The sequence below is a fragment of the Mustela putorius genome, unplaced genomic scaffold (genome assembly GCF_011764305.1).
Source record: "Mustela putorius furo isolate JIRA1106 unplaced genomic scaffold, ASM1176430v1.1 tig00000592_pilon_pilon_pilon, whole genome shotgun sequence".
NCBI lineage: Eukaryota > Metazoa > Chordata > Mammalia > Carnivora > Mustelidae > Mustela > Mustela putorius.
The window spans coordinates 2715473-2739422 of NW_025421426.1; the positions used below are offsets into that span (position 1 = coordinate 2715473).

Here is a 23950-nt window from a genome sequence, read left to right on the forward strand (position 1 = left end):
CTTAGAGTTGCTTTTTTTTTGTTTGTTTAAGATTTTCTTTAAAAAGAAAAGAAAGAAAGAAAGAAAAAAAAAAAAACTTTTTTTAAAGTAAGCTCTACACCAGACAAGGGTCTTGAACTCACGACCCCAAGATCAAGAGTTACACACTCTATGGACTGAGTCATCTAGGCACGCCAAAGGTTGCATTTATTTATTTATTCATTCATTCATTCATTTATTCATTTTAAAGGTTTTATTTCTTTATATCACAGGCAGAGATAGCCAGAAAGCACAAGTGGAGGCAGGGATGGTAGGAAATGCCAGAGAGAGGGAGAAGCAGGCTCCCCACCGGGCAGAGAGTTCAATGCAAGGCTTGATCCCAGGACCCCAGGATCATGAACTAAACCAAAGGCAGACAGTTAACCAACTAAGCCATCCAGGCCCCCCCACCAGGATTGCATTTAAATGAATACATCTTCAGCATTTGAGATTTCTAGGAATGGAGCCATAAAGAGGAAAAATCTGGAAGGAAACAGAACAAATTCAAGAGCGGGAGTAAAGGCAGTAGAAGGGCAGGAAGAGACTTTATTTTTCAGACCCTAAGTTCTGAAAGATACTTTCTGGGAGATTTTTAAAATTGGGGTCATAATGGGCACATCGTCTGAAAAGCCATTTCTATGGGTGCAGATACGCTCCCTCTGCGCATTTCTTATGGGGATTCTCAATCACAGTCGGAAAAGAGGGAAGGAAAATTTATCACGCAGCTACTGGGGAGTTGCATGCACTATATCCTTTAATTATTCCCATTTTATACATAAGAAAACTGAGGCATGGGGCGCTCGCTTTATTGCACAGAGTCAAGTGGGAAGTCAGGTGCTTCTTTGCATTGGAAGCCCGGTTTCTCGCTACACCCTCCTTCTCACCCACATCCGTGACCCCAGTGGCTGCTATCATAGTCTTCATAATAGGCCTGGAATTCTATAATTTAAGAAGCTTGGTCCTCCAAACTTTTTTTTTTTTTTAAGATTTTATTTATTTATTTGACAGATCACAAGTAGGCAGAGAGACAGGCAGAGAGAGAGGAGAAAGCAGGTTCCCCGCCGAGCAGAGAGCCCAGTGAGGGGCTCGATCCCAGGACCCTGAGATCATGACCCAAGCTGAAGGCAGAGGCTTTAACCCACTGAGCCACCCAGGAGCCCCTTGGTCCTCCAAACTTAAGTGTGTATAAAAACTCTCCCCCGGGGGAAATGCAGAGTCTTGGGCCACATCCCAGTAAACGCTCCGTTAGCCAGCTGGGGTTGGGGGGGTGGCAGGACAGGCACGATTTGCAGTAGGTGCCTTGGGTATGCAGATGTTCCTGCTTAGTCTGCCCTTGAAGACCACCGGCCAGACTCTCGGGACACTACCGTCAGAATGTTCTGGAATTCCCAAGCACTGGGGGCAACCTGTTAAGGTGACCAACCATCCCAGCTCACTCAGGATGGAGGGGTTTTCCAGGACGTGAAAATTTTAATGCCCAAACTGGGAAAGTCCTGGACGCGTTGGAACCAGATGGTCACCCTCTGAGTTCAGGATGTGACTGACCGTCCAGGGTTGCTCCTTTATGTGCAGAAACATCAGTGGCCCTTTGGGGTGTCCTCTGAGTGTGTCCCCCGGTGAGGCTGGCTGAACAGAACAAAGTCCCACTCCAGGACCCCGACCTCAGCATTCATGTCACATAGTAGGGCTGGTGGAAGGGGCCACCTAGGGCCAAATCATGGGCATTTTCTGTCAGACAAAGAGGAATGGTCAGCATCTGAGAGCCCTTATACGTCAAGCTTGGGATTGTGGGTTCGAGACCCACGTTGGGTATAGAGGTCATTTAAAAACTAAAAATCTTAAGAATCTAAAGAGGAAGGGAAGGGGGGAGCGGAGAAGAGCCGGAAGGGAAGAAAACCAGGCTCTGGAATCGCGCGGGATCCAGATCCCAGGGTCGGTTCTTCTGCCCCTTGAGAACGGTCAGGTTTGGACACATTATTTAGCCTTTTTATGTTGTTGTTTAATTATTTATTTTAGAGAGAGAGAGCGCGCATGCGCGAGCGGGGGAGGGGCAGAGGCCGACAAGCGCCCTCCCCACCGAGAGGGAAGCCCTAGGTGAGGCTCCACTCCAGCACCCTGAGATCGCGGCCCCCACCGAAATCAAGGGCCCGAGGCTTAACCGACTGAGCCACCCGGGCGCCCCGTATTTAACCTTTTTTTGACCTTCAACTTCTCATCTGTAAAATGGTCCCACCGCTCCCTTCCTGTCTCCCCCCCCACACACACAACGAGTTTTTGTTTCTATTTTATCAATTTTTACATTTGACTTTACCCATTCCTGTCTTTTATTCTTTTTTGAAAGGTGTTTGATTAGGCCTCCAGTTCGGAAGACTGCCTCTGGCCGAGACGTTCACAGGAAATGAGGGAGAAGGCAGCAGCGTAGGGAGATTCGCACCCATGAAGCAAGGGTGCGGCTAGCAGGGGCCGCGGGGTGCCTGCTACCTGCCGGGCGGTGCACTAAAAATGTTACTTCTACCATTTCAGTTGACCCTGCAGCACCTCTACGAGGCAGATACAAGGACTACCCGTATTTCAGGTGAACTCTCCCATTAAAGAAAAAGTCAAAATGGAAATTACGGTCCAGCTGCAACTGGACAACGGAACAGAGCGGTCGACAGGCAAACCCGTGGGATGAGGACAAAGCAGCATGGGCAAGGAAAGGCACAGCTTGAAGACGCCTTTAGTAGGAAATAAAGTAAAATTTTAAAAGATTGGTAATAGATACCTTAATTCAAAAAATTTGGAAAGAGGGCGCCTGGGTGGCTCAGTGGGTTAAGCCTCTGCCTTCGGCTCAAGTCATGATCTCAGGGTCCTGGGATCGAGTCCCGCATCGGGCTCTCTGCTCAGCAGGGAGCCTGCTTCCTCCTCTCTCTCTCTCTCTCTCTCTCTCTGCCTCTCTGCCTTCCTGTGATCTCCGTCTGTCAAATAAATAAATAAAATCCTTAAAAAAAAAAAATTTGGAAAGAGTAACGAAATAATTCCAAAAAGAATGAAAGACAGGAATGGATGAAGTCAAATGTAAAAATTGATAAAATAGAAACAGAAATGGGAGGGGAAGGGCGCATGGGCAGACAGGGTGGGATTTGATCATTTCAGGGGTGGGGGGGGGGGCTCCTGATGCCCAAGCCTGGGCCTGCGTGATCTTCAAGTGTCTGTCTCATGGACCCCGCGACAAGCTGCTGAATGGAGGCCTCGCTCTCACACTCGCCCCTGCGTTGCTGAGTTCCAGGCATATCACGCACGGGGTGCAACCTGAGGCAGCATGGGACAGAGATCCCACCTCTCCTGTCTGCCTCCCTGTGTGCTTTCACTTCTCTCTTCCTAGACTGGCCACGGTCTGCAGAAAATACAGGTGTCCCCGGCTCCCCGGCTGACATATTTCAGCGCCACCGTGGAGACCAGATCCCTTGGGATCTTAGGTCCAGAGTCTCAGGGGAGAGTTGGACTAGCCCTGTCTGAGTCGAGTCTTGCCCCTGCTCCATGGACAGTAGCTGGAGGAGCTTGGTCCCCGGGTCCAAGCACGTGGCTGGGACCCACTCCGTGCAAGGACATGCGGAGAGGACAGTTTGAGGGTCACTGTGAGCTGGTGGCATTCCGAAACGCATCCCTAACCTTGGGCTTTGCAAACTTCCGTCGTTTGCAAGCCGTATTCATCCTTAGTCCTGACTGCCTGAGTACCCATCACAGCCCTGCCCCTTCCTGGCTGTATGACCCTGAGCAAGTTGCTTAGCCTCCCTGTGCACCGTCTCCTCAGTAGTGAACGAAATTCATCGGTGTTAAAAAAAAAACTTAAAACTGTGATTGTCGTACAGTAAAGAGATTGGGAGGGAAAAAAACTTGGTTATTATTCTGCTAAGCGCCTTTACTTTTTTTTAATTTTTTATTTTATTATTATTATTTTTTAAGATATTATTTATTTATTTGACAGAGAGAGATCACAAGTAGGCAGAGAGGCAGGCAGAGAGAGAGGAGGAAGCAGGCTCCCCACCGAGCAGAGAGCCTGATGTGGGGCTCGATCCCAGGACTCTGGAATCATGACCCAAGCCGAAGGCAGAGGCTTAACCCACCGAGCCACCCAGGCGTTCCCCCACTTTTTTTTTTTTTTTTTGAAAATTTTATTTATTTATTTGAGAAAGGGAAATCAGCAGAGGCAGAGGGAGAACCCAGGACCCTGGGATCATGACCTGAGCCAAAGGTAAACACTTAACTGGCTGAGCCACCAAAGTGCCCTGAGCTTTTACTGTTTTTTAAATTCCTGGGCACCTGGGTGGCTCAGTGTGTTAAAGACTCTGCCTTCAGCTCGGTTTGTGATCTTGGGGTCCTGGGATCAAGCCCCACAGCAGGCTCTCTGCTCCCCCTTACTCTCTGCCTGCCTTTCTGCCTGCTTGTGATCTCTTTCTCTCTGTCAAATAAATAAATAACCTTTTAAAAAATAAATAAATTCCTTTATGGACCACCTAAAATTATTACCATTGCTTATTTTTTAGAGACACTTTTCCACTTTAAATAAACTTTTAAAAAGAAACTCTGCATCACTACTGTCAATCAAAAATCAATATCATGTTCCATAAATAGAGGGTAATCAAATGTATAATATATATACACACACACATACATATATGGCCCATGCATATATAGGCTAAATTCTAGCCATATGGCATTGCCTGTTAAAGGCTTGGATGAGCCAGTGACCTGCTCTCATTTCCAAAGGGAGATTTGCAAGTGTTAGAGAGGTGTTAAAGACATATTAGCGTCACACTGAGACTTTCTTCTTTGAGTAATCATAAGGAGGGACCAGACAATGAAAAGGGTATTATGTTCTCACTTTGGGACTCTGTGTGATTAAAGCCTTGTCCCTGCACCACTAAAGTCCTCTCCCAGACCACAAACAGGGAAACACTTTGTTATATCATCAAATCTCCATTCACATGACCACAATCAGGTTTTTGTCTGGCGGGGATCCCCACTTCCTTCACCGGCCCTGGGCAGCATTCTGCAGCGGCCTGACGTCTGGCTCCGGGAAGCACTGTGCTGCCGGCGGAGCGGGCTGGCCCTCCAGAGCTCAGGCACCATTAGGAAACAGTGCGGTCACTTTGGAAAACGGTCTGGCCACTCCTCAAAAGGATAAGCATCGGGTTTACTATATATGACCTGGCAATTCCATTCCCGGGTGTATACCCAAGAGAACTGAAAGCATGAAGTCAGAAAATGGAAATAAGCCTCACGTCCATCAGCAGATGAATGAATGGACAAACAAAAGAGAATATTTGGCAATAAAAAAGGATCGAGCTTGAATACATGCTACGAAATGGATGGACCTTGAGAATACGATGTTAGGAAAAAGAAGCCAGTCAGAGAGCATCGCATATGGTATAACTTTGTCTGTATGAAATGTGCAGAAAAGGCAAGTCTGTAGAAACAAAAAGTAGATTAGGGAATCCCTAGGATTAGAGGAGGTGGGATTGGGGGAAATGGGAAGCGAATGCTAAAATGAATAAAATGTTTCTTTGGGGGATGGTGGAAATGTTCTGGAACTAGACAGCAGCCTCGGTTGCACAATTCTGTGAATGTACTCAAAGCCATTAAACTGTATATGTATTTTAAATAGGTGAGTGGTACAGGACATGAATTATATCTCAATAGAACTATTTTAAAAATAGCTGACGTACGCGTTGGGAGAGGTTGGATGACCAACACTACAGCTCACTAGAGTGTGTAACTAATTGCCAGCCCTCCAAGCCCACTGACTCATGAGCTAGGTTGGCGGTCACCGTGGAGCTCTGCTTGTGTGATGCGGATTCTGCCTGTAGCAGTGAATTTGAAGATGTTCAAACCTAGGAGAATGGTCCCCACAGTGCACCCAAAACTAGGCTTGAAGCACTCAGAGTGACGTAGTCCAATCCACTCAATGACTCCGTTTCAAAAAAAAAAAAATTGGGAGGGTGCCTGAGTGGCTCATTGGGTTGGACCTCTGCCTTCAGCTCAGGTCATAATCTCAGGTTCCTGGGATCCAGCCCCGTGTCAGGTTCTCTGCTCAGCGGGGAGCCTGCTCCCCGCCCCACCTGCCTCTCTGCCTACTTGTGATCTCTGTCTGTAAATAAATAAATAAAATCTTAAAAAAAAAAAAAAAAGAATGCAGTGATATTGCACTGAAGGACACTGAAAAGGACACTGGTCTCATGGAGGTGCACCCAACTGAAAGCCAAAAACCAGTGAATACATGCACAATATAACCAATAATTAAGATATATAATACATAAGACAATTTCAGAAAGTGATAATGAAAGTGCTCCTATGATAATCCAGCATCATGGTAGATAGTGCTGGAGGAGGAGGGGAGAGCCTTCAGCTGAGGTTCCATTTGGATCTAGTCTCAAATGAGGAGGAGGAGCCAGCCACGAGACACTCCAGGGAAAGTGTGTTCCCAGAAGAGGGAACAGCAATTGCAAAGGCCCTGTGGTAGGGCCAGATTTGACATGGTACAGGTATAGAAATAAAGCTGGTGTGGTTTGGTCATAAGCAAGGGATGAGCGAGGCAAGAGATGGAAAGAGAGAGGCAGTCAGGGGCCTGTTCACCTAGGTTCCAAGGCTGTTGTAAGGATTTTGTTTCAAGTCAGATGGGAAGCAACTGTAGAAAGTTTGAAGACAGAGTTCAGGATGTGACTGACTTTCTGAAAAACGCACCCTGGCCGCCTTGTGGAGAATGGCCTGTGGGCGCAAGAGTGAAGCAAAGGGGACAGTTGGAAGATGACTGCAGTTGCTGCCCCGTTCTGTGTTGTCCTTCTCGTCCCAAGAACAGGGTGAAGGGTCTTCGTTTGCTGTCAAAGTCGCCCAACAATTTACGAGCCTAATCAGCTTGAACAACAATGTAGAGGGGAGAGTTGAAATGCAGAAGGGCTTTATGCCTAAGTTTATCTGTGTATGAATGTAAGTTCTTTATCTTGACCAGATCGAATGCTTTTGTGAGTGGATGTCATTATTCATCAGCCACAGTGTCCTACGGCGTGATACCCAATACCAGGACACAGTGTACGTCACTCACCTGCTCGCAGAGGTCAAATGGCATGAACAATTACTAAAGATTTGAATGCTATGAATTAAGGGAGGCTATATTATATACATATACATATATGTATTACACATGTTACATATATCATATATTATACCTTTCATTTATAAATACATCAATACATAAATTAAAATTGAATACATTTTTACTTATTTTAAATACATTTTAAATAATAAACTAAATTATAAATTAATAAAATTTATTTAAAATATTACATATATCTGTCCTTTATATATAATATTGTCTATTATAGTAATAACATGTTATATTAAATTTGGTGTATCATATACTAAATATGTGTGTCTGTGTGTGTACGTATGTTTGTATGTTCTTTGATCCTCTCTACATAGACCTGTATCAAGTTTGCATTGCTTCAGTTGAGTCCCCACAAATCAAAATCATTCAGTTCCATTCACATACATTGGGACTAAGGGTTCTATACTTAAGAATCAGTGCAACGGGGGCGCCTGGGTGGCTTAAGCCTCTGCCTTCGCTCAGGTCATGACCTCAGGGTCCTGGGATCAAGCCCTGCATCGGGCTCTCTGCTCAGCTGGGAGCCTGCTTCCCTCTCTCTCTCTGCCTGCCTCTCTGCCTACTTGTGATCTCTCTCTCTGTCAAATAAATAAATAAAATCTTAAAAAAAAAAAAAAAGGAATCAGTGCAACCCTGTTCATATAGGAACAGGGTCTTCTACCACTCAAAGCATCCAGGTCAGCTTCTACGACAGCACTTAAGTCCCAAAGCATGTCTAATGGATCCATTAAAACAGTATTTTTTTTTCCTTTGGCATTAATAATCATTCTTTGTCATGCTGAAAACCTTTATTATTCTCTTTTAATGCTGTTTCCTCTAACCATTCACAGACCTGCTCCCTTCTGCATAAATGGACAGACTTGGGGGTGCTTCGTGTGGTGTGTATTCATAATCACACTCTTTGTATTCAAGAGAGAGGCAGCAAAAACACTTGGGGCTGTTGTCCTTCTAGAGTCTTTCTTTTCCCACAAGGCCTTCACCCTCTAGCCAATCAGTTACTCAAGCCTATTGATTTTTTTTTCCTATGATCCCCTGGAGGTCTTTGTGCCCGTCCTACTGTCAATGCCTTGGCATCTTTGTAACCTCTTACCTAGATAATTGAATATCTTCCCTTCTTTCGACCTGTCCTGTGTTGAAAACATTATGAGTCAGCCTGGACAACTTCTTCCTCCTCGACAATCTCTTCCTCCTCACCCTCCCTTGTCCGAACCATCAAGTCCTACCAATCTTGCCACCTAGGAACATCTCAGGACTGTCCATCCGTCTTCATCTCCTCACTGGCACGCATCCGACCTAGTTTCTAAAACTGGATAATCGCAGGAGCCTCAAACAGGTCTCCTGGTTCCACTCTGGTCCTTGTACAATCCCCTTTCCCTACTCCACCACATGAGTGAACTTTGAAAATTGAAAATCTGAGCATGCTGCTTCCTTGCTAGAACCCTTCTTCTTGGGCGGAGAATAAAGACCAGACTCCTTAACTTGACCTATGAGATGCTGTGGGATCTAGCCCCTGCCGCCTCTTCCAGCTGCTTCCAGGAATGTAGCCTCAAGTATCTTTCCAGCCCTCTGTATCCTTCAGGCTTCCCCCTTTCATGAGACATTTGCATGCGCTTCGTCCTGCTGCCAAAACTGCTCTTCCCATCCCAGAGCGCCAAGTGGCTGCAATTCCCAGCTTCACCATCATTTCCCAGCAGAGCCATCATTGGCCCCTCGGACACAAGGTCAGGCTGCTCCATGGTGCAGCCTTGTAAGTCCATGCAGCTCTCTCCCCCACCGCAGCAGGCACAGCTGCAAGACCACACCAATTGGTATCATATTTAATGGACATCTTTTGCCCCCACTAGGCTGTAAGTTCCCTGAGGACAGTGGCTGTATTACTAACCCATTGTTGAATAACAAATCATCCCTAAACATAGTAGCATCAAAAATGGTTGTTACTGCAGTGAGTCAGGAATCGAGATGTAGCTTACGCGGATGCATCTAGCTCGAGACGCAAAGTGTTGGCTGGGGATGCCGTCTTGTGCGAAGGCTCAACTGGGGAAGGACCCTTTTCCAGACCATTGCTATGGGTGTTCACAGGATTCATTCCCCACAGGCTGTTGGACTGAGGGACACAGTTCTTCTCTGGCTGTTGGTTGGAAACCTTGTCAGTTCCTGCCAAGTGGGCCTCTCCATAGTGCACAATATGGTGTCTGAATTCCCTCAGAGCAAACAGGAACACAAGAAAGAGCAACAGAGGGCGAGCAAGATGGAAGACACAGTCTTTGTGTGACTAACCTTTGGAATGACATCCCCTCACCTTTGTCATATTCTGTCATTAAAATTGAGTCACTGGGTTCTGCCCTTACCCAAGGGTGCAAATACCAGGAGTTGGGGGTCACTGGGGCCATCTTAGAGGCTGCCTACCAAAGACATCATGCCTGTTTTGACTCATCATTATTTCCCCAAATTATTTTACTATGTGGTTGGCACATAATAAGTATGTAAACAGTCAACAGTAAATCCCTAAGTGATTCTCCCTAAAATACCAACTGAATCATGCTACATCTATGTTTAAAAACCTTCAGTGAATTCCTACTTCCCAAACCTTGTTTTTATTGAAGACCTTTTGTAACCTGTCTAGAAGCTACTTAATTTCAGAAATGACCTGCCGTTAACTAAAGACATCTACACCAGCTCACTTCCAGGACTTTTTTTTTTATTTATTTGACAGAGAGAGAGATCACAAGTAGGCGGAGAGGCAGGCAGAGAGAGAGAGGGAAGCAGGCTCCCTGCTGAGCAGAGTGCCCAATATGAGACTTGATCCCAGGACCCTAGGATCATGACCTGAGCCAAACGTAGAGGCTTTAACCCACTGAGCCACCCAGGTGCACTTTTAAAAAGAATTTTAATCATCAAGCAGAGCACATGAGTTAATAAGGGAGCCACCAGTCAGACTGATCTGCCTTTGTACCACCATTTCATAGCTGTGTGACCTTGGACAAGGTATATAACCTCTCTGGGTTATTCTCACGGATAATATAAGGATGATAATATCATCTACTTAGATGATTATGAGTATTAAAAAATAATCCATTTAAAGTTCTTAGCATAGGGGGCGCCTGGCTGGCTCAACCCCTACAGCATTTTTTTTTTTTTAAGATTTTATTTATTTATTTACAGACAGAGATCACAAGTAGGCAGAGAGGCAGGCAGAGAGAGAGGAAGGGAAGCAGGCTTCCTGATGAGCAGAGAGCCAGACGTGGGGCTTGATCCCAGGACCCTGGGATCATGACCTGAGCCGAAGGCAGGGGCTTTAACCCACTGAGCCACCCAGGCGCCCCAATCCCTATAGCATTTGACTCTTGATCTTCGGGTTGTGATGTGAAGCCCCATATCAGGCATAGAGTTTATTTTATATATATATATATATAATTATATATTATATAATATATAAAAATATATAATGTATTATATATAATATATTATTATATTATTAATATCTTATAAATTATTATATTATGTATATAATATATAAATATATATTTATAAATATATAAATATATATATTTTTTTTAAATAATAAAGTTCTTAGCACAGGACGTCAATGCATGTTCAGAATGAGGGAATCGTTTTTCAGCCTGTGTTTTCATTGGCTCAGTGATCTCAGTGCCAGTCACGAACCTAGTACTTGGGTGTTTAAAAACATACTTGGGAATTTCTTTCAACTTCCAGTTGGCAAGTTATATTTAATGCAATCAAACTCAATTACTATATATATGTTATGTATATAATATATATATACTTTTTTTTAAAGTAAGCTCTGTGCCCAACATGAAGCTTAAACTCACGACCCCTAAGATCAAGAGTCACATGGTCTAACGGCCTGAGCCCGCCAGGCGCCCCTAAGAGATGTATTTTTAAGTACAGTGTATTATTATTATTATTATTATTATTATTATTATTAATGAGTTACTCGTGGGAGGAAGCCAGCTCATGCCTGAAATTATGGAGCAACTCATAACACACAAAAATGAGAAGCTAGTTGGATTGATTTTAAAAGGGAAAAAGAGGGGCGCCTGGGTGGCTCAGTGGGTTAAAGCTTCTGCCTTCGGCTCAGGTCATGATCCCAGCGTCCTGGGATCGAGCCCCGCATCGGGCTCTCCGCTCAGCAGGGAGCCTGCTTTCCCACCCACCCCCCCACCCCCGCCTCTCTGCCTACTTGTGATCTCTGTCTGTCAAATAAATAAGTAAAATCTTTTAAAAATGAATAAAAGAGAAAGAGGGAGGGAGAGAGGGAAGAAGGAAGAAGCAAGGGCAGGCCGCAGGGTTTTCCCACGGAAAGGAAAAAAAACCACACCAACCGGTAAAATGAGAAAGGTCAAAAGCGCCATAGGCAATATAGCAAGAAACAACAAATTTAATTTTAATTCTAATAATATAATAATATAGTTTCAAAAAACTCCTTTCCTCCTAAATCAAATAGTTATGGGAACAGGAGGCCATTTGGCACAGAGAAAGGTGAGAAGTATTTTATTAGAGAAGACTAATTGGAAAATGTAGTATTTTAGCATTTAACGGTACCAGATTTTTTTTTTTTTTTTAAGTACATAAATAGAAAACTTTCAGTTCTCTTTTGAGTTAGCAATCCATTTTGTTCTTAAATCCTTGCCGTTCGGCAGCGCGCAGAACCCCGGGCAGTGAAGCGGCTTGGGTCAAAGAGCTTTGAAGGTGGAATCGGAGTTTCTGACTGGCGGCCTGCGGGGCCAGCTTCCTCACAGGACTGGCCGTGAAGGAGAAGCACTCCGGAGCCCAGAACGCAGCGACCGTGGCCTCACCCACAGGCCACCTGCTTCCAGCTGTGAGAAAGCACAGGCCGCGCCCTGCTCCCCGCACCCCCAGCCACACCACCGCCATCCTGAGGAAGCTGGGGAGCTCCCCGCGGACGCAGCCCCATCCGGGGGGATCCCATCAGACCCATGATCATTAGGAGCTGGACTCTGCCGTGACCTGGGAGCTCAACCAAGATCAAAATGCCTCCGCGCGAGAATACCAGAATACGTGAGACAACAGCTCGGTGTTTTCAGAAAGAAAATATCGGTACAGCTGGGCCAGGTCCCCAGAGACTCAACTTTTTGTGTGTTTAAAATAGATGGGGAATTTATACAAATAGGCATAATTCTAGATTCATCACTCACCGAGGAGGCCCACTAATGGCTCAAAGCCAGCCGTTTGAAGGCCTGAGTGCGTGTGCAGAATGTTTCCTTTACCTGTGATGGGTCAAGCTAGAACCCATCACTCCTGGGTCACTTTAACAGTGAGATGGACCCGAATCGGCCCAGTAATTACGTATTTGCAAGGGTCTCCTGTGGTTGCCACGGCGTCTAAGAAGGACCAGCTCCATCATTTACAGGGACCGGTGTTCAGAAATTCTGAGGAATCTCAAAAGACAGCAACAGCAGAGCATCAAATGTGGGGCCTTCTGAGGGCGAGGGCCCAGGCACCTGCCCCACACACGCCAGCACACACGCCAGCCCCGTGTCTAATAACTCCGTATACTAGAGATGGAGGGCTGAGCCGGAATGTTCATTCACATAGTTTATAAGACACTAAACCATGCCTCAGCTAAGTCTCACACACAGTCACACCACCATGGGGGCAAATCTCGGGCATTATTTCACAAGATCGAGGGTCCCTCATTGGGAGGCAAGGAGACAGGCTCATAAGTAAGTATGGGGGATGACTGTGAAACCCCGGAAATCGTGCCCCAAATGGTGTGTGTGTGTGTGTGTGTGTGTCTGTGCACACCTTTCCCTGGGGAAACAGTCCATGGGGACAATCTGTGACCACAAGAACAGGGAGCTGGGACCCCACTGAGGTTTACATCCCGGAGATCTTCAAGCTCCCCAACGCTCAGCAAGCGTCCGGCATCTAATGAACAATCAGTCAATGTCAACTCGGAAAGGTAGGCAGAGGAACGGGTAGTGGTTGATCACAAAGGTTGCTCTGTTCGAATCCCAACTCCACTGCACTAGAGGTGTGACCTTACACGAGTCACGTGCCTTGCTAAAGGCTCGCACGCTGAGCTGCTGCGGCAGTTAAACTGAGGTCATCGCTGAGCACAGCGGGGGAACGCCATGGACCTACGTCTACCCCAGTGTTCATTTTACCTTCCTCGGGCCGTCACGTGCTGCTTCTGTTTCATTTGTCATAGCCTCAAGCCAGTCTAGAAAATAAAAATAAAGGGGTGCCTGGGTTAAAATAAAATAAAATAAATAAAATAAAGGGGCTCAGTCAGTTTAGCCCCTGCCTTCGGCTCAGGTCAGGATCTTAGGGTCCTGGGATCGAGTCCCATGTCAGTCTCCTTGCTCAGCGTGGAGTCTGCTTCTCCCTCTGCCTGCTGCTTCCCCTACTTGTGCTCTGTCTCTCTCTGACAAACAAACAAATAAAATCTAAAAAAAAAAAGGGAGAGAGAGAGAGAGAGAGGAAAAAAAAAGAAAACTTCACTGCTCTTAAACTATATGGTATGGCTTCAACACATGGGTTTGTAAAGAAACAAACAGCGACTTTTAAAAAAAAAATTAACTTCTTTCCTTAATTCTTCTGGAAGGGTAGAAATTAATTACTGACTGCAGTTTCCTAGTGGGAAAACTACAGATGGTCACTTTCGACTCTATCCCTTCCCGCAGTGTATGTATTTTATTTTATTTTATTTTATTTTATTTTATTTTATTTTATTTTATTTTATATTTAAAGATTTTATTTATTTATTTGACAGACAGACAGACAGACAGACAGACGGGGGGGGGGGAAGCAGGCTCCCCACCAAGCAGAGAGCCTGACACAGGCCTTGATCCCAGGACCCTGGGATCATGACCTGAGCTGAAGGCAGAGGCTTTAACCCACTGAGCCACCCAGACGCCCCTGCATTTTATTTTAAAGCAAGCAAGTACCCTTGTTGCAAAGAAAGCAAAGTAAAGATATCCATTTTATAGGTCTGTGGATGCCCAAATGTGGATCCCAGTCCGGCCCTAGGCCCTATGGGCATCACCCCAGAACCTGAGAAAAATGCAGAATCTCAGCCCCACCCCAGACTTACTGAATCTGAAACTCTGGGGGTGGTCCAGCGACCTGCACTTTAATGAGGCCTCCAGGGGATTCTGATACATAACTGGAGTTTGAAAAACTCTGTTCCGTGTCCCACAGTACGCTGCAGAAGAATCCGCAACACTCCCTAAAACGCCATCCTAGTGATGCCGCAGATTCTACCGTGGATACCTTCTGTGGGTTGTTTTTTTTTAAGTTTTTTTTGTTTTGTTTTGTTTTTTTAATTCCAGTTAGTTAACATAAACTGTTAAGCTCATTTCAGGTGTACAATATAATGCTTCAACACTTTCCCACGTCATCCTGTGATCCTGATAAGTGTCCCCCTTGGTCCTCATTCCCCGTTTCCCCCATCCCCCCACCTCTCCGCTGATGACCATCAGTGTGTTCCCTAAAGTTAAACGTCTGTTTCTTGGCTTGCCTCCCTTTTTCCTCCCTTCGCTCGCTTGTTTGGTTTCCTAAATACCGCATAGGGGTGCGATCATAGGGCATTTGTCTTTCTCTGGCTGACTGTTTCGCCTAACGTGATAACTCTCTAGCTCCTAACATGTCGTTGCAAGGGGCCAGATTTCATTCTTCTTTATGGCCGAATCATCCAGTTTCGTCTGTGAACATCCATCCCCTTCAATGCAGGTAGCATAGGAAGAAGTTAACTCAAGAGTCTGAAACTCACGAGGTGCCTGGGTGGCTCAGTGGGTTAAAGCCTCTGCCTTCGGCTCAGGTCATGATCCTAGGGTCCTGGGATCGAGCCCCACATCTGGCTCTCTGCTCAGCGGGGGAGCCTGCTTCCTCCCCTCTCTCTCTCTCTCTCTGTCTGCCTCTCTGCCTACTTGTGATCTCTCTCTGTCAAATAAATAAAATCTTTAAAAAAAAAGAAAGAAAGAAACTCAAAAAGAGAGTGAAACTCAAATGCCAAAAGGATCAGGGAAGATCCTGAGGGGTAATGGATCCTACCAAAGTTCCTGCCGACCCAAGCCAAGTCAAGTCGCCGTTACTTAGCAGAGGTGGCCATGTGGAAGGATAGGAACCCAAAGTTGCCCGCTTTTCCTGTTTTTCTAGGGAATGTCTGAATGTGTACGTGAACCCACCTCATTCCAAAAACGTTTAAAAACTCCGCGAAGCCAACACAGGTCTGCAGATGCTTTAAGGCCTCCTGGGTTACCACTGGCAGCCTTCAATTCTGCTGGGAATGGTGACATCCTGCCTTCTCTCCAAAACTGCTAAATAACCCGTAATCATAGAAAAAGCGGCGGTCCTTTCTCGAGGGTGTTGTCCTTTCATTTTCTCTTTTAATCCTTCTGTCACTTCTTCGGCACATGCATTATCACCCCATTTTGCAGATCAGAAAACAAAGGCTTCCCAACCCTTAAAGAGCCCGCTCAAGGTGGCAGGGCCTGTCCAACGATGGTCACCAGGACTCTTAACGCAGGGCGGGTGGATCTGAAGTTCAGATCAGCCGTGACACTGCTGATAATATCATTGGTTAGTTCTCCCGACACTTTTGACCTTTTCAGTCTTTTGCAATCAGCCCCGGCCTGTTGCACGGCCCCTCCGAGGCCTTATCTGTCCCTCTCAGAGCGTGCCTTTCCATATCATCTGATACTCCAATTGCTTCAAGGATAGTTGACAGCTCCCGCAGTGATGTGCACCGCGCAGAAAGGGACATGGTGATACTCCTGTCCTCAAATGACACCAGAGTGCATTAGCAAGTAGATAAGTAGATGTTCAGGAAACGTGTTCACTGCTTACAACCAGCCGCCGAAAACGTTGACACTTCTGGGCAGAGGGCTGTGGAGGTCTGTCCCTGTTCTACTTCATGCTGGTGGCCGCAGAGCCTTCCTGGTTTTCTCCTCTGAACAGCTACCGCCTTTCTGGTTGAAAGAAAGAGGGCAAGGAGTAACAGCTGAAATCACATTTGTAATGCTCTTTCCCTTTCTCAGCAACCCCCAGAATCTAGACTGTGAAAAATTAGCTGAAGCTGTGAAACTTACAGGACCTGCAGGATTCACCCGTCAAGAAGCATTTCAGTGGAAGGGACACCTGGGTGGCTCAGTTGGTTGAGCGGCTGCCTTCGGCTCAGGTCATGATCCCAGCGTCCTAGGATCGAGTCCCACATCGGGCTCCTTGCTCGGCAGGGAGCCTGCTTCTCCCTCTGCCTCTGCCTGCCATTCTGTCTGCCTGTGCTCGCTCCCTCTCTGTTAAATAAATAAAATCTTAAAAAAAAAAAAAAAAAAAAGAACCATTTCAGTGGAAGGTTCTGGAAGCTGGGCTCCGCTATATTCACCAGGGCTGCTGTTAGTGCATTACTATTAAGTGTCTGTTTGTGGACATCTTCCTCCCCCTACCCTTTTTTTTTGGGTAAGTAAGCTCTGCACCCACAGTGGGACTTGAACTCACGAGCCCAAGATCAAGAGTCCTAGGCTCTACCAACTGAGCCAGCCAGGTGCCCCCTCCCTCTTCCCCTTACACACATAAACCAATAGCTACTCACTATTACCAATATAGCTTTATTCCCCCAAGCCCAAGTTGATTATGCTTTTCATATATTCTTTTCCCACCAGGAAAGAACGTAACCTCCATGTAATTATAAAGGTGTTTATCTTGGTAAGAATTAAGTCCAACTTCCCAACACTGTGTTTTCTACAGCGCACGAACATCTTCCAGGTCCATGGATTTGCAGGCAAGCCATGCTATTTTAGGTTATTACCAAACACACAAAAGCCAACTCATCAAAATGGAAGCTCTAGAAATAACGTTAAAATCATGACCATCTATCAGACCACTTCTGATAACTGCCTTGAGCCGGGTGCTAGTGGAATGCTCTGTGTGCATTTCTCCTTGAATCCTTGTGACAACCACAGCTGACCCTTCAGTAACACAGGTTTGAACTGTGCAGGTCCACTTATACATGGAAAGAAAAAAAAAAATATATATATATATGTATGTAAATATATATATATGTATGTAAATATATATATATATAGCACAGTGCTATAAATGTATTTTCTCTTCCTTATGATTTTCTTAACAACATTTTTTCTCCAGCTTACTTTACTGTAAAAATACAGTTCATAATCCATATAACATACAAAACAGATGTTACCAATTAGGCTTCTGGTCAACAGTAGCCTATTAGTAGTTAAACTGTGTGGAAGTCAAAAGTTATTCATGGGGAGCCTGACTGGCTCAGTAGGTAAAGCAAGTGACAGATCTCAGAGTTGTGAGTTCGAGCCCCACACTAGACAGTGTGGAGCTCAAAAAAAAAAAAAAAAAAAGTATTCTTGGACTTTTGGCTGTGTGGGGCGTCAGCATTCACACGCTGGTGTTCAAAGGTCAGGGGTAGATGGGATGAGCTATGATTAAACCAGTGTTGTAGCCGAGGGAATGGAGGTGCAAAGCAAGTGCTTCATTAATTTGCCCAGCAGCAAGAGCGGGTCAGCCCAGCAGAGCGGGTCAGCCCAACAATCGAAGAGTTCACTTTCTCTTCTAAAATTATTATCTGTGTGAAATCACAGGAGCTCCCAGTTGTGGACAATTCCTGGAAATGTGGTGACAAGCAAAAGTTAGCTGTCTTCCCACATTCCCAGGTTTTTGTTTTGTTTTGTTTTGTTTTGTTTGGCCCCTTGTTAGGTGTATTTTTTTGTTTGTTTGTTTAAAAATAACATTCTCTTACATAATCACAGATAATCACCAAATCATGAGATAAGCATTGATACAGGACTCTTCTTTAATTCAATAGTCTTATTCAAACGTTGCCTATTGTCTAGCTCATCTCCCTTATAGGAAACTTTTTTTTTTGTTTTTAAGATTTTATTTATTTGGCAGAGAGAGAGCAAGAGAGAGCACTAGCAGGGGGAGCAGCAGAGGGAGAAGGAGAACCAGGCTCCCGGCTGAACAGAGAGGGGGTGACACAGGGCTCCATCCCAGGACCCTGCGATCATGACCTGAGCCAAAAGTAGACACTTAACTGTCTGAACCAACCAGGCATCCCTAGGAAACATTTTAAATCTGCCTCAGGATCCTATTTGTAGGTTACACCTGATTTTTTTTTTTTTTTAAGCATAATCTATTCTCTGTTTTTGACATATTACACAAGAAAGTGGTCCTTGCCATGGCGATTCTCATGCCTTTTCTTTCCTTCCTCAAGAGGAGCTGTTTTTGTCTACTCACCTCATCAAGTCGCCCAGACCCTGAGTGACAGGTGATTTAGGCAGAAAAATCCTGCACACATTCCCTAAATAATCTGTGCCTTGCGTTCAGTATTTTATCACTTCGGAGTCAGCCTGGCAATAGTTATTTCTTTTTATGATGAAATCCTTTATGATTATGATTAAATCGACCCTCCATCTAGCTTCCTGTATTCTGCATGATCACCTGCTAAATACAGTCCAGGGCGTTATTCGTTTTCCTTTCTGCTGCCAAGAGCTTGATCCATCACTTGGCTCCCACCTCAGGAATTTCCCAAATAAATCACAAAATGGAGGGAAAATGGCAAAAGAGCCAAGCCAGCATCCAGAAAGAAGTGAAGTAGCCTAGGTAAACATTTGCTTCTGTGCCCCCTCATTTCCCTTCCCATCCTAATCCCATAACTTCTCTGTATAAGAAACACACAGCGCTTAATAGAAGCACTTCGGAAAGGCCTGGTTTCTTTCTGTCTAATAAGGAGTTACTTATTAGACGTTCTCTGGCGGGCTCTGGCCCTGGCCCTGGAGTCCCAGCCCCATAGGTTCTTCCCTCAAAGATCCTTCTATCACCTTTTGAAACCCGAATTTTGTTTTGGGAAGCCCTCAGCCCCCCCAGCCCCGGGATTACTACAGAGAGGCTGGTGTTCAAAATTTCAAGGTAAACAATTCTTTGAAAACCAGTCTTTAAAACAGCCTTTGGGGAGCAAGTTAGAGAGGGCCGCCACGTTTTGGGGCTGGGCAGATGATTTTTCCCGTCTTCCAAATGAACACTGAAATCTGCCTTTGTATTGTAAACACTGTAATTAGCATTATTTGAACAATGTAGCCATAACTCAACTAGATTATCTATCTGGACTTAATCTAGTCTGAACAAAGAAATCCATTCAGTTTGCCCTGAAATCCGACTGAATACATAAAACATGAACGGGAAAAGTCAAGGTTCTGCATAACTTCGACGCAATCGTAAGATTTTTCAAGTACAGTATACCAGGAAAAGGCAAATATCTGAGAAAAGAAAAAGGCCACAAACTCACACCTGCCATCACTATTTCTCACTGAAGGGCCTTCCTAATTCAGGAGGAAGCCGGTCCGGTCCCTTTGGAGCTGCTAAGATGAAAGGTATTTAGTGGAAATTGTTTTGTGTATCACAGCTGTCTGTGAATTCCAACCCCCCTCCACCTCCCGGAAGCCACGCTCTCTAAACCGGTTTCTTTAATCAAGATACATAAATCGGTGTTCAGTTTAAAAAAGAAAAAAATACAGGCTGGCCCTCGAAATGCCAAACTTCTAATAGCAGATAATGCTAGAAGCCAAGTCAGAGCGTACGATGAGAACACGAGTGTTCCCAGCTCTTAAGGCAATCAGCAACACGAGTCACAAAAAGCACGTCTGTGTAAGAGCCCCGGACTTCTGTCTTTTCCTTCCCCTTTGTGTCATTTAACTCTGATAAGGCCAGGCTTGTAGCTTTTTTTTTTAACATTGCAATCCAAGTTTTAGAGTTGTTTATGATTATTTTTTAAAAATCCAATATGTGCAAGCTTTCTTATGCAACCTTTGCTTTCTGCTTGATGCTATTAATTATTTTCTTGTTCAGTCGGCTATAAGCTGCCCCTATCGGCAGAGATTCAAGGGAGATTTGAAAGAGCAAGCATATTTATCAAAGGAGAAAAAATGAAGAAAATAAAGACAGCACTGGAGCATATTGGATATATAAACTGTTCCTTCTGAAAAGATAAATGATTTGGTAATGAATAGATCCTTTAGGCCATAAAAAATCCATTTATTTTCTTTTGAATTTGAATAGAAGAGATTTGCATTTTTCCTGAGCAGTTACACTTAAATTAAAATGCAGAGCATGAGGCTAGCATACAATCAAACTAAATAATAACTGGGGCATACTGTATTATTCATAAAAACAAAATTAATAGTTTGGGGACAGGAAGCATTTTGGTAGGAAAAATGTCCATTGACACCCAGCACCTACTGTTGGAGGAAAAAATGAATCGATTTAGACGATCTACAAATTGGTTATAGAAGTTTGGCATGTATTCTTATGTTATTAGGGGAGGTGGGGGATGGGTGATGTGCTTATCTCATATGTGATCTGCGAAGTCTAAAATGTCTGCTTTTCTGATCGCAAAGTATTAAGAATGTTCCTCTGTATTTTGGTATCTAATTATATAATAGTCAACAGCTTTTTTTTTTTTTCCTTAAAGCTGGGTAGAATCAAGATTCCCACCTCACCCCCCCACCCTCCCCCAAATAAATATTTCAAGTAAATGTCTTGCTGGGGTTAGTGTGACAACCAGGATTGGCCGAGAGCAGGAAGATTGAGCAATAACTCTCCATCATACTGTGTCTTTTCGGTTCTCGGAATCTCCCCTCCCCCAGCCACGTGCCCGGGAGAAAGTATTCCAATATCTTTGATTGTCACCAAGCTGCAGTAGAGAGTTTGCGGAGAGACCGTCTCTCTAGAGAGTTGTCCCAGCTAGTCTGGTGAAGACAAAGAACAAAATAGAAGCTCTCGAGGAAAGCTCAGAAGGAACACAGTCTTTTAGAAATCAGGGAGACAGAAGGCAAGTTAAGTTTCTTTGAATGGGGGTAATAATCTAAGATAAGAAGACCTCCAAGGGACACATTCCAAACTTAAAGAAAAAAAAAAAAAGGTGTGGCAAACTCCAGCTGCAAGCGGAGACCAGGCAGGGGGAGAGGGGAGCCTGGCAGCCCGGTGGGGACTACGGCAGTCTGGGGGAGGGGCCGCCGTTCACCCTTGGCCCTCTATTGCCATGGGGCTGCGTGCTGGGACTTGGTCTGGCCCGAGCTCACGTTTTGTTGAGAAAAGCAAGAAATCCAGATTTTTATGGAAAGGTGACTTGAGAAATGTTGGCAACTGTTTCAAGATGTTTAAATGCCACCAGAGCAAAAACCAAAAACAACAACAAGGGCAACAAAAAAACAATAAAACCTTGGCCACCGGTTTGCTGTCGCTGCTTCTGGAAAACATGAGCATCCAGGAAGGATTTGCTCCCAGCATATACTTAGACCCTCTGGTTACCTATTAATAGCTCCTGCATAACTCTGGCTGGTTAGATAGATTCTGACTGATAGGGAGGACACTTTATTTCTTAACTTTGCATATGCTGTGCATCCACTCCACTCAGTGTTACTGAATATTTCCTAGCTGCCAGGAAGGAGGCATCATATAGAAGAGTGCTCTTGTCTGAAGGAAAACCCAGCGGGGCGCCTGGGTGGCTCAGTGGGTTAAGCCTCTGCCTTAGACTCAGGTCATGATCCCAGGGTCCTGGAGTCCTGGAATCGAGCCCCGCATGGGGCTCTCTGCTCAGCAGGGAGCCTGCTTCCTCCTCTCTCTCTGCCTGCCTCTCTGCCTACTTGTGATCTCATTTTGTCAAATAAATAAATAAAATCTTTTAAAAAATTAATTAATTAATCGATTTTTTAAATGATAAATAAATAAATAAATAAAGGGAAACCCCAGCATCAGAAACCTGTTCTTTTGGACATACCCAGTCAATCATTTTAGAAAGGTTATATACAAAGCAGGCTTGGGAGATGGTATCCACTTTTGCATTAGCAAGTTGCTCATTGTCCGAGAAATAATGAAATCTTTAACTTCATAGATTCGCATCTATTTAAAGACACTCATTTAGGATTTCCCAAGCCTTAGAAATCTTGGAGAAGAGGCAACTTTGTCCCATTTGTGTTTGTGTCACAGTACTGAGCTCAGATTTGATCTCTGTGCTGCTTGAAACACTGGCAATTCCCTGAAAGGGACGTTCACGCTTATCATTTGGCAGTAGGTGGACAAAATGGAAAATTAACTGGTTTCTGTATTGCAGGCATTTTTTCCCCCTTGGAAGTGATCCACTTTACAACAGAACACATCTTTTCCCTAGGGATAGTCATACATTAAAGTGGAGATCGAGAGTGGTCTTATAAATGGTTTAAAGATTGCAGGTATCAAAAGAAGCAATTTCTTGCACATTTGGAATGGAGGTCATCCGGTGTAACCTTTCTGGAAGGCAATTTGGCAATATGGAGGCAAATATAAGATACAGGTGCACTTCGATGCAGATATCTCACCTTTAGAGATTTCCCTTAAGGGAAACATTTCTCACGTGTAAAAAGCGCCCTACACAAGTGTGTTTGAACAAGGCCCAATTTGGAATAATTACAAGTTGCAAACAACCAGAAGGTTTCTCAAAAATGCACAGAGGATTACATAAACCATGACAAAGCCACGCGGTGGCATATTTTGGGCCATTAACAAAAATAATGTTTATCTATGTTTATTATTATTAAGAAAAAAAAAGAAAAAGCAAGGTCTAGGACTTAGAGCACAGAATTCTTGTAAAATTACTGTGTGCAAGAAAAGTCAAGAATGACTTTCATAAGATGTTGGGAGTGCCCTTTTCTGTGTGGTACAATCTTCATGATTTTTACTCTGGGAACTTTTCTTTAAACTGAACACAAGGGGCACCTGGGTGGCTCAGTGGGTTAAGCCGCTGCCTTCAGCTCAGGTCATGATCTCAGGGTCCTGGGATCAAGTCTTGCATCGGGCTCTCTGCTCAGCAGGGAGCCTGCTTCCCCCTCTCTCTGCCTGCCTCTCCATCTACTTGTGATTTCTCTCTGTCAAATAAATAAATAAAATCTTTTTAAAAAATTAATAAAATAAAAAATAAACTGAACACAAGTGGCAGGGATGCCTGGGTGGCTCAGTGGGTTAAAGCCTCTGCCTTCGGCTCAGGTCATGATCCCAGGGTCCTGAGATCGAGTCCCGGACCCAGATGGGGTGCCCTGCTAACAGAAAGCCTGCTTCTCCCTCTCTCTGCTGCTTCCCCCCTGCTTGTGCGGTCTCTTGCTGACAAATAAATAAATACAATCTTAAAGAAAAAAAAAAAAAAGCTGCACACAGGTGGTTTAACCAACAATAAAAACCTCTTTTCCGAAGAATGAGGCATGCGTGAAGCAGAGAGACAACTTAGTGCAGAGTGGGAATGAGAAAAAGCAAAGTGTAACTATGAAAGCTGAATAAACAACTTTCTCAATTAAATAATGGTGAGTGTTGACCCCAGATTGAGTGATCGCCCTGGTTAGAACAGTTCACACTTACTATACAAACAAGCACCACAGGATACCACGGAGGCTCACCTCTGCTCCTCGCCCTGGGGCAACAGAGCGGTACCCAGAATGGGGCTGTGCTACAAGGATGGAGAGCCTTTGGGGCTCTCTGCATACAGCACCTTTCTTTTTCCTAGTACCAGTTGCTAGTCACCAGGTCGTCTGCCTTTGTGATTCAGCCTTTAAAGTTATCTCTGCACCCAACCACATGAATCAGTTGAAAAATTAATGAGATGGTCATTCATCTGCCTTGCCTCCTGGAATGTTACCCCCGGCTCGAAGGAAGGTGTCTTCAGGTTCAGATGCCCAAACTCCATGTTTGCTAGAGTGCTTACAGACACCGCAGGATGCTACGGATATCCAGACGATGTTTCACAATGTTAGT

At 44.8% G+C, this 23950-nt stretch overlaps 1 long non-coding RNA gene across 1 annotated transcript; it reads right to left on the reverse strand.

Annotated features, from left to right (window-relative positions):
• Window positions 1–11549: 11549 nt before the first annotated feature.
• On the reverse strand, window positions 11550–16107 carry LOC123392629. The gene is made up of 2 exons (XR_006607381.1): window positions 15331–16107; window positions 11550–13364 (listed from the first exon to the last, which is right to left on the reverse strand). It is a non-coding gene; the product is annotated as an uncharacterized LOC123392629 (long non-coding RNA).
• Between the last annotated feature and the right edge of the window lie 7843 nt (window positions 16108–23950).